General features: G+C 38.5%; 1 pseudogene; it reads left to right on the forward strand.

Annotated features, from left to right (window-relative positions):
* The first annotated feature begins 4039 nt into the window (after window positions 1-4039).
* Window positions 4040-9470, forward strand: LOC101959327 (nuclear pore complex protein Nup93-like; annotated as a pseudogene).
* Window positions 9471-11950: the final 2480 nt, after the last annotated feature.

The following is an 11950-nucleotide window of genomic DNA, read 5'->3' on the forward strand; positions in this document are numbered from 1 at the left end:
GCACTGTGTCAAAACTCCCAGACCGAAAAACTCCCATTTCAACACACGATTACAAACAGGAACTCATGGACACAGAGTTTATAAATTTATTTCAAGAATTTCACAAAAATTCAACATACTCAGATAGTTTCTAAGATTCAGTATCATGCAGTTATCTCTGAACATAGCACTGTCAAATTAGAAAGAAATGAAAATATGACCAATATTCTTACATGTATGAAAAAATTAACTTAAGAATTATAAAATTATTAGTGTAAATGTAAATTAGAATGTATTTAGAATTGTACAAAAACAATTATCAAGTAGCATTATATCTGAAGCACTATTAAAATTTGTGGAAAGCAGCTAAGTTTTTAAATAGAGAAACATTAGTCTTGAGCTGAGGTGGTGACTCAGTGGTAGAGCACTTGCCTAGCATGTGTGATGCACTGGGTTCGATTCTCAGCACCACATATAAATAAATGAATAAAATAAAGGTCCATTAACATCTAAAAAATTTTTTAAAAAACTTTAATGTAAGTACCTATGTAACAGAATAATAATGTAAGAACCTTCATTAAGAAATTAGACAAAGAACCACAAACTAAACCCAAAAAGATAGAAGAAAGAAAATAAGATAAGCAGAAATAAATGAAATAACTGAAAAAGATAATTAATTTTATGAATAACTGGTTATTTGAAAAAAAGATGAGAGAAAACTTTGACAAGAATCAACAAGGAAATTATAAAGAATGCACAACTAGAAGCACTAGAGAAATAAAAGTAGGATTTAACAGCAGACATAGTAATTTAAAATTCATATGAGAATAGTGATACAACATCAAAATCTCAGGGACACTATGAAGGCAGTTCAAAGAAGAAAGTTCATTGCATTGAGCTTGTTCATTAAAATGATTGAAAGTAGGGCTAGGGTTGTGGCTTGGAGGTAGAGCCCTCGCCTACCTCGTGTGAGGTGCTGGGTTTGATCCTCAGCACCACATAAAAATAAATAAATAAAAAATAAGGGTATTGTGTCCAACTACAACAAAAAATTATTTAAAATAAAGGATAGAAATGTGGAAAGCAGGGCTGGGGGTGTGGCTCAAGCAATAGCGCGCTTGCCTGGCATGCATGCGGCCCGGGTTCAATCCTCAGCACCACATACAAAGAAAGATGTTGTGTCCACCAAGAACTAAAAATTAAATATTAAAATTCTCTCTCTCTCTCTCTCTCTCTCTCTCTCTCTCTTTAAAAAAAATTCTCTCTCTTAAAAAAAATAAAATAAAATAAAGATGATGTGTCCTTTGAAAACTAAAAAGTAAATATTTAAAAATTCTCTCTCTCTTAAAAAAAAGAAATGTGGAAAGCAGTATGGAGATTTCTTGGAAAACAGGGAATAGAACCACCATTTAACCCAGCTATCCCTCTCCTTGGTCTATATCTACAGGACTTAAAAACAGCATACTACAGGGACACAGACACATCCATGTTTATTGCAGCACAATTCACAATAGCTAAACTAGAACCAACCTAGATGCCCTTCAATAGATGAATGGATGAAAAAATATGGCATATATCTATGCACAATGGAATATTACTCAGCAATAAAAGAGAATAAAATCATGACATTTGCAGGTAAATGGATGGAGTTAGAGGAGATAATGCTAAGTGAAGTTAGCCAATCCCCAAAAAACAAGTGCCAAATGTTTTCTTCAATATAAGTAGGCTGATTCATGGTGGGATAGGGAGAGGGAGCATAGGAGGAATAGACGAACTCTAGATAGAGCAGAGGGGTGGGAGGAGAAGGGAGAGGGCATGGGGTAATTAATGATGGTGGAATTTGATGATCATTATTATCCAAAGTACAGGTATGAAGACACAAATTGGTGTGAATACACTGTGTATACAATCAAAGATATAAAAAATTGTGCTCTATATGTGTAATAAGAATTGTAATTCATTCCACTCTCATATTAAATAAAAAATAAAATAAATAAATAGAACAAACAAACAAACAAAAGGAAAGAAAGTCATCAAATAAATAACCTAACATTACATTTCAAAGCCCTAGAAAAAGAACACATCAACACCAAAAGCAGTAGAAGATAGGAAATAATTAAAATCAGAGCTGAAATCAATGAAATTGAGACAAACACAAAAAAATTTCAAAAAATCAATGAAATAGAAAGTTGGTTCTTTGAAAAAAATAAAGAAAATTGATAAACCCTTACCCAAGCTAATGAAGAAAAAGAAAAAAAATATTGAAATTTGTGATGAAAAAGGAAATATCACCACAGACACCACTGAAATACAGAAGTTACTTTGGAAATCTATACTCCAATAAAATAGAAAATCATGAAGAGATCAACAAATTTCTAGAGACATATGACCTATCCAAATTGAATCAAGAGAACATAGAAAATTTAAACAGATCAATTTCAAGCAATGAAATTGAAGATACCATCAAAAGCCTACTAACAAAGATAGCCCATTCAACAAATGGTGTGGCAAAACTGGAAATTCATATGTAGCAAAATGAAATTAAATCTCTATCTCTCACCCTGCACAAAAATCAACTCAAAGTAGGTCAAAGAGTTAGTCACTAGAACAGAGACTCTATCCCTAGTAGAAGAAAAACAGGCCCAAATCTGCACCATGTCAGCCTAGGATCTAACTTCCTTAACAAGACTCCTAAAGTGCAAGAAGTAAAATCAAGAATCAATAAATGAGATGGATTAAAATTAAAGCGCTTCTTTTCAGCAAAGAAAACAATTAATAACGTGAGGAGAGAGCCTACAGATTGGGAGAAAATCTTTACCACATGCAACTCCAAGCATTAATCTCTAGGCTATATAAAGAACTCAAAAATCGGGGCTGGGGATGTGGCTCAGTGGTAGCGCCCTTGCCTGGCATGCGTGCAGCCTGGGTTCGATCCTCAGCACCACATACAAATAAAGAGGTTGTGTCTGCCGAAAACTAATAAATAAATTAATTAATTTAAAAAAAAGAACTCAAAAATCTTAACACTAAAAACCCAAATAACCCAATAAATAAACAGGCAAAGGAACTGAATCAGCACTTCACAGAAGAAGAAATGTGAACGGTCAAAATATATATGGAAAAAAAAGTTCAACATCTCTAGCATTTAAGAGAAATGCAAATTAAAACCACACTGAGATTCCATCTCACTCTAGTCAGAATGGCAATTATCAAGAATATTAGTAACAATAAATGTTGGTGAAAATGTGGAGGGAAAGGTACCCTCATACATTGCTGGTGGGACTGCAAATTGGTGCAACTACTATGGAAAGCAGTATGGAGATTTCTCAGAAAACTTGGAATGGAGCCACCATTTGACCCAGCTATCCTTGACTCCTTGGTTTATACCCAAAAGACTTAAAATCAGCATGCTATAGAGACGCAGCCACATCAATGTTTATAGTAGCTCAATTCACAATAGCTAGACTATGGAACCAGCCTAGGTGTCCCTCAATAGATGAATGGATAAAGAAAATGTGAGATATATATATTTTCATTCAATGGAATATTACTCAGCTTTAAAGAAGAGTGAAATTATGGCATTTGCCAGTAAATGGTTGGAGTTGGAGAATATCATAATAAGCAAAATAAGCCAATCCCACAAAACCAAAGGCCAAATGTTTTCTCTAATATGTAAAAGCTAATTCACAGTAAGATGGTTACACTAGGGAAGAATAGCATAACCTTAGATTAGGTAGAGGGAAGTGATGGGAGGGGAGGGGATGTGGGGATAGGAAAGATAGTAGAATGAAATAGACATTATTATTTTATGTACATATGTGACTACATGACCAATATGATTTTGTAACATGTATACTCAGAAAAATGAGAAATTATATCCCAGCTATGTATGATATATCAAGTGCATAAATGCATTCTACTGTCATGTATAACTAATTAAAACAAATTAAAAAATTTAAAAAAAGAGTGAGAGGAGACAGGAGCCCAATGTAATTTTGTAGAACCCAATGCAAAATGAAAATTTGAGATCCCTTATTCAAAAATTATGAAAAATTTCAAGATGGCAACTGCAAAGCATGAAAATAAGTGTGGGACCCCTCTGAATGCAGGTCCTCTTTCTTAGGCATATATGTATCACATACCCAGGAAGTCGACCCTGAACCCAGAAAGCTCACTACCCATGAACTCCTTTCTATATGAAACAACATTTAATTTTGTTAGGGTAGCGGCACAAATAGCCACAAGAGACACATCTTTGAGATCAAGCAAAAATTTATTGACAGACCATGTCTGCCAGGCTGCCCTCCTACAAGGCACAGCACCCTGCTGGAAAAAAATTCTTAACTATATAGTCAAATACAATAGAATAGTTAAAAATAACTCGTCTGGTCCTGGGATTGTTACTCAATGTCTTTGCTGTGGTTTTGGTAGTGAGGGACTCTTCCAGGGAGGGAAGGTCATGCCTGGGTTGGCAGGCACTGATTTTCAAAATGGAGTTACTTAGGCCTAAGGACCTAACAAATTAAAAAAAATAAATGGGCAATCAAAAATAAATAAAAGAAATTTAAAAACCAAATAAGACAAAACAAATATCCCAATTAAAAGACTGTCTTAACTATAATATTCTTTATGAAGCTTAAAGTAGTGATTTCGAAAAGAACACTATGAAGAAGGACCCCGACGGCAAAGAAGGCTGCAGTGCTGCTAGGATCTGTATTTTCAGTGGATACTGAGGGCTTTGGTGAGCTCCTTCAGCAAGCTGAACCGCTTGCTGCTGAGACTGCGGGCATCTCAGAGCTTCCCCGTGGGGAACAGAACTTACAGGAGATCCGGCAGGCAGGTGAGTGCCTGCGTTCCCATACCCTCACACGCACGTCCCAGGAGACAGCAGATGTCAAGGCGGCTCCCTGAAGAATGAGAAGGACCATGCGCTGCTGTCTGCCATTGAAGAGTCCCGAACGCGGACCTTTGGTATGGCGGAGGAGTACCATCGGGAGTCAAGGCTGGTGGAGTGGGAGCCAGTGAAACAGCGGATTCTGCACACGCTGCTGGCGTCCGGAGAGGATGCCCTTGACTTCACCCAGAAGAGTGAGCCCAGTTACATCAATGACGTGGGGCCCCCTGGTGGGAGCTCTCTGGATAGCACTGAGATGGCCTAGGCCCGACAGATTTGTATCTATAATGAGAAGACTGTCAGTGGCCATCCAGAGAGCTCCGACCAGGGGGCCCCACAACATTGATGTAACTAACCTTGTGGTCCTCTGTGCTTCCATCGCAGAGCTGGAGGATAAGGGCATTTCTGACCTGACAGATGTGTTGTTGGCACCAGCGACTGACGCCCTGAAGAGCCGGAGCAGCGTGGAAGTGCGCACGGAGTTCCTCAGGCAGGCGCTGGGGTACCTGGAGCAGAGTTAGAAGAAATACACCCCTGTGCCTGTGTTTGGAGATCTGCATGGGGCCCAGCTGGGTGGTGCGCCTGGGACTTATCCGTTGGTGCGAAGTTTTCTGAACATTAAACTCCCAGCTTCCTTACCTGGACTTCAGGGTGGAGAGGTGGAGGGCCACCCTGCTTGCAGCTTCTCAGGTGGCGAACCGAGCCCAGAAGTGAAGTGGCAGACAAAACCCAGGACTACCTGTGGCTGAAGTTGAACCCAGAGTGTTTTGATGACGATGGCACCAGCTCCCCACAAGACAAGCTCACTCGCTCACATTTCCAGAAACAGCTGCTGGAAGACGATGGCGAGTCCCACTTCACGGCGAACCAGCAGCCCTTCCTCTACCTCCAAGTGCTGCTCCTGATAGAAGCAGATCGAGGCCGCCATTGCTTTTCCCTTCCGCCTGGAGGAGCTGCTCTGTCATGCTGTCCATGTGGCCCTGGTGCTGTTGGAGCTGAAGCTGCTTTTAAAATCCTCAGGACCGAGTGCTCAGCTCCTCAGACACGAGCCTGCTGACCTTCCTTGAACGCGTTCAGTGTCCCCCAGTCCAATGAGGAGCGGCTCAAGAACTTGGCGCTCTCCATTGCTGAGCGGTACAAGAGTCAAGTGCAAATAAATTTGTGGACTCCACCTTCTACCTTTTGTTGGACTTGATCATCATTTTTTTTTTTTGGATGAGTATCACAATGGTCACATTGACAGAGCCTTTGATATAACTGACCGCTTGAAGCTGGTGCCCCTGAATCAGGAAAGCGTGGAAGAGAGAGAGTAGCTTCCTTCAGAAATTTCAGCCACGAAATCAGGCACGACCTCTCAGAAGTTTTTCTTGCCACCATGAACATCTTGTTCACACAGTTTAAGAGGCTCAAGGGGACCAGTCCATCCATCCAGGCCCCAGCGAGTCATCGAGGACTGTGACTCTCAACCTTTGCTGGAAAGATACCCTACCGGACGTCTGGGGACCCCAATGCCAGGCTGGAGCAGATGGAGGTCCTCATGAATTAAGGGCATGCCTTGGGGCTCCTGGGATTGGACACTGCTGGTACATTAGGCGCGTGGGTCCAGTGGGCTGAGGTTTCTGATTTTGTTTCTGTTGTGTTGTTTTGTTTTGTGAACACCAATAAATTTCTTTGATTTGTTAAAAAAAAAAGAAAGAAAGAAAAAGAAAAGAAAAAGAATTCTATGAAGAAAAAAGGCCAATTATTTTAAAATCACACATTAAAATTTGACAATTTCAACAAAATAGAAGATATAGGAAAGGAGTAAAAGTACAAAGCATGCTTCATGACTTGTGAGGTTAGGTACAGGGGATGTTTTAGACACTGATTAGAACAAAATATATTTTTTAAAAACTGATTGATTCCAAATATTTAGAGGAAGCAGTAATATTTAAAAGTAACCACAAAATTAGTGACTAAAAAAATAACATAGGTTTATCATATTGCAGTGTCTGTGGATCAAGAATCCAGGCATGGTGCAGCTGGGTCCTCTGCACCACCATGCAGTCAAGGTGGTCGCCAGGGCTGGGCTCTTATTTGAAAGCTTGAGTGAGGAAGTGTCTGCTTTCCAGTCTCCTCTGGTTGTTGGTGGGATCTGGTTTCTGACAGCCTTGTGGAGTGAGGGCCTCAGTTTCTAGCTGGCTGTCAGCTGAAGCCACCCTGGTCCCATCAGGGTCCACCCAAGTCCCTCCCCAGGGTGGTTACTTCCTTGGTGAAAACTTGTTTAAGCTGAGGAGGAATCAAGGCTGCTGGCAAGATGGAAGTTACAATCCTATGTGCTATAACCACAGAGGTGACATCGTCTTTGCTGGATTCTATTAATGGTTAGAAAGACATGACAGGTCAACCCCCCTCAGGAGGAGGGGAACCCAAGGGTGTGCATACCAAGAAGCAGGGATCCTTCTGGGCTTACTCACAGCCACATACATTTACCAGAGGGTTTGTCAGAAAAAGGAGACTTGGTCATATACCTGATCTATGCAAAGGCTTGCCTGCTCTCCCCACAGTTGAGAAAGTAAATGTCTTGCTCATCTGTATCTAGGTTCAAATGCAATCCTATAATCGCTATTTGTTGAATGAATATATCAATTGCCGCAAAGGAACACAGTTTTAAAAACAGTTTGATATCATTAACAGGTTGGTTTCTATCTGCATTGAAATAAATCTGGCAGTTTTTCATATTAAAGGTCAAAATGTCATGCCAGAAAGGACAAAACAAGAGCTTTAACACATTCCAGAACAAAATTTTTCCACAGGACGCCTTGTGTTTGCCTTTCCCATCTAGACTATTGTCATAGTCCTGCCTCCAGTGGCCATTTACATTTGAATCACGTTTCTCTTTTGAAATTGAACAAATATAGTACCTCCTTTTAAATGTCCTTTAGAAAAAAAGAAGCCTACCAACAAAGAAAAGCCCAGGACCAGATGACTTCTCAGCTGAGTTCTACCGGACCTTCAAAGGAGAACTTACACTAATACTCTTTAAATTATTCCATAAAAATAGAAAAGGAGGGAACCTGAACCCTTCCAAAATCATTATTTGAAGCCAATATCATCAAAACAAAGACACATCAAGGAAAGAAAACTTCAGACCAATATTCCTGATGAACATAGATTTTTCAATAAAATAGTGGCAAATCACATACAAAACATATTAAAAAGATAGTGCACCATTATCAAGTGGGGTTCATTCCAGGGATGCAAGGTTGTTTCAACAAATGGAAATCAATAAACATAATTCATCACATCAATAGATTTAAAGACAAGAATTGCATGATTATCTCAATACATACAAAACAATTTTTTTGGACAAAATTCATCATCCACTCATGCTCAAAACACTAGAAAAACTAGGAAGAGTAGGAGAATAACTCAACATTGTAAATGCTGTATATGCTAAATCCAAGGCCAACGTCATTCTAAATGGTGAAAAACTCAAAGTATTTCCTCTAAAAACTGGAACAAGACAAGGAAGCCTCTTTCACCACTTCTAGTCAACATGAAACCCTAGCCAGATCAATTAGAAAAAAAAAGGAAGAAAGAAAAAAGAAAAGAAAAAGAAGAAAAATTCATCGAATAGGAAAAAAGAAGTTGAAATTATCCCTATTTGCCAAAAACATGAGTCTATATTTAGAAGACCAAAAAAACTCCACCAGAAAGCTTCTAGAATTAATAAATGAATTCAACAAACTATCAGGGTATAAAATCAACACCCATAAATCAATTGTGTTCCTATACACTAATGACGTATCAACTGAAAGAGAAATCAGGAAAACTATCCCATTCACAATAGCCTCAAAAAAAAAAAAAAAAAAACTTTGGAATCACTCTAACAAAAGAAGTAAAAGGTTTCTACGGTGAAAACTACAGAACACTAAAGAAAGTAATTGAAGAAGACTTCAGAAAATGGAAAGATCTCCAATGTTCTTGGATGGGCAGAATTAATATTGTCAAAATTGCCATCCTACCAAAAGTGCTATACAGACTTAATGCAATTCCTATTAAAATTCCAATGATGTTCTTCATAGAAATAGAAAAAGCAATCATGAAATTCATTTGGAAAAATAAGAGGCCCAGAATAACCAACGCCAAGAAAAGTGATACAGGAGACATCAAAACACCAGACCTTAAATTATACTACAGAACTATAGTAATAAAAATTGCATGTTATTGGCACAAAAACAGATGTGGAGACCAATGGTACAAAGTAGAAGGCAGAGAGACATACCCACATAAATACGGTTATCTCATACTAGACAAAGGTCCATAAACAATGTTAGAGAAAAGATAGTCTCTTCAATAAATAGTGCTGAGAAAACTGGAAATCCATATGTAGTAGAATTTGAACCCCTATCTCTCACTCTGCACAAAACTGAATTCAGAGTAGAACAAGGACCTAGGCATCAATCCGGACACGCTATACTTATTAGAAGAAACAGTAGGCCCAACTCTCTACCTTGTTGGCTTAGGAACCAACAGCCTAAAGCCCAAGAGGTAAAATCAAGAATCAATAAATAAGATGGATTCAAATGAAAAGGCTTCTTTACAGCAAAGGAAACATTAAGAACATGAACAGAGAGTCTACAGAATGGGAGAAAAAATCTTTACCACCTGCACCTTAAACAGAGCATTAATCTCCAGAATGTACAAAGAACTCAATATCTTAACTCCAAAAAAAAAAAAAAAAAGAAAGAAAGAAAGAAATAACCCGGTCAATAAATGGGCAAAGCAACTGAACAAGCACTTCACAGAAGAAGAAACAGAATTGATCAACAAATATATGAAAAAATGTTCAACATCTCTAGTAATTAGAGAAATGCAAGTCAAAACTACACTGAGATTCCATCTCATTCCAGTCAGAATAGCAATTATCAAGAATATAAGTAACAATAGATGTTGGTGAGAATGTGGGGGAAAAGGTTCACTCATACATTGCTGGTGGGACTGCAAATTGGTGCAACTACTTTGAAAATCAGTATGGAAATTCCTTAGAAAACTTGGAATGGAACCACTATTTGATCCAGTTATCCGACTCCTTGGTCTATACCCAAAGGACTTAAAATTAGCATACGACAGAGATACAACCATATCAGTGTTTATAGCAGCTCAATTCACAATAGCCAAGCTATGGAAACAACCTAGGTATCCTTCAACATATGAATGGATAAAGAAAATGAGGTATATATTACTCAATGGAACATTACTCAGCCATAGGAAAAAATGAAATTATGGCATTTGTCAGTAAATGGATGGAACTGGAGAATATCATGCTGAGTGAAATAAGCCAGTCCTAAAACCAAAGGCTAAGTGTTCTTTCTGGTATGCAGCTGCCAATCCACAACAAGGGTGGTTGGGGAGGGACAGAATAGGATTAGACAAAGGGGAATGAAAGGAAGGCAGGGTGGAGGGGAATAGGAAGTACAGTAGAATTAATCAGACATAACTTTCTTATCCTTGTGTTTGAATCCACAACCAGGATAACTCTGCATCATGTACAACCACAAGAATAGGATCCTAATTAGAATAAGTAATATGGCATGTAGGGTATAATATGCTAAAATACACTCTACTGTCATGTATATCTAAAAATAAAAATTTTAAAAAGCATACCCATAAAAAATAAAATTCATTAGTGAATATGAACAAATTTATCTCAATATGTTTAGGAAAACAACACCACCAGGTCTAGATCCTTAAATAGGTAAGTTCTAAGAGGAACCTCAAAGAGGAGATACTCCCCAGCATAAACATTTCAGAGAATTAAAAATAAAGAGCATATTAAACTCATTTTAGGAAATTATTATAACTCTGAAAGCAAAACCTCACAAGGAAAATACAAATAAGGAAAATTAGAGATCTAGCTCACCCATAAATACAGATACAAAAAGCCTAAATCAACTCTTAGCAAACCAAAACAATGCATGTTTTAGAATTCCATCATTTTTCCCCAGAAAAGGAAGGCTAGTTAATAGTAGGTATACCAATTATGAGTTGTCATCACATTAAGGGGAAAACACAAATTACAGCAATGTATTGATAAAATTAAATCTTCATGGTAAAAACCATCAAGTCTAACAATGTATTAGGACCACAGAGTAACTAGATAAAACTAATGAAGGTATCTACCACAATCTACAGCAAACATCCCATTTAATGTTGGCACTGTAAATCTGAAAGGTAGGCACAAGGCAGATGCCAACTTTCTCCCATGTGTTATATGCCATATGATCTGGAAGTCCTACCTCTAGCCAGGAAGACAAGCAGCATGGTCCTTGCTTGTAGGTCATCTAATTTTAAAGTAGAAAGTTCCCAACCCCTCAAACTGTTAGAATTTGTTGCCCTTAAAGAGAAAATTTCTAAAGATTCAGAATTTTTTTCTGTAGGTGATTATTTGAATCCAACTAGGTCATGAGGAAAATGAGCTAGATTCTAGCTGCGGGACACCAGAGTCTATTGTAGGTGAGAAGACCTGGCTTGTGGAGGGACGTGACTTTAGAGACTTCTATTGATCCGATGGAGAACATTAGAGGTAAAACATGGATTTGGCAGTTTCACATGTGCCTCAGAAAGTATCATCCTGGACTCATGGAGCGGCATCCCTTTCTCCAGCTGAGAGAAATAGACCCTAACTAGATTTCTGTAATCTTGTTTCTTCTGACTGGCCAATCCAAGTCCCTATAAGAGACTGTGATGATTGTTAATTGATTGCTTCTTAACTCTAAAATCATCCTTTCTTACTTCTTTTGTAAAAATGAACCTGGGTCTTTTAAGTGTTTTCACAGGTGCTAGCTGGCACTCTACTAAGCTTTGTGAGTAGAGGATGCTGGAGAGATTTTTCAGGAGTAAGACATTTTTCTTCCTAGTTCCAGTAGCTAACTCTACAGACAGGCTCCTGCAATGTTGTAAGTAGATTCCCACCTGCCAGTCTCCTGAGCACAGGAACTTGTTCAATACCCCACTCTGCTGTATATGGCAGCTGGAGGCACGCAGTGGCCAGCAACCATCTCAGCAGCCCCCCACCTGCACCGTTTTATAGTG

This window comes from Ictidomys tridecemlineatus, chromosome 11 (assembly GCF_052094955.1).
Source record: "Ictidomys tridecemlineatus isolate mIctTri1 chromosome 11, mIctTri1.hap1, whole genome shotgun sequence".
Lineage (NCBI taxonomy): Eukaryota > Metazoa > Chordata > Mammalia > Rodentia > Sciuridae > Ictidomys > Ictidomys tridecemlineatus.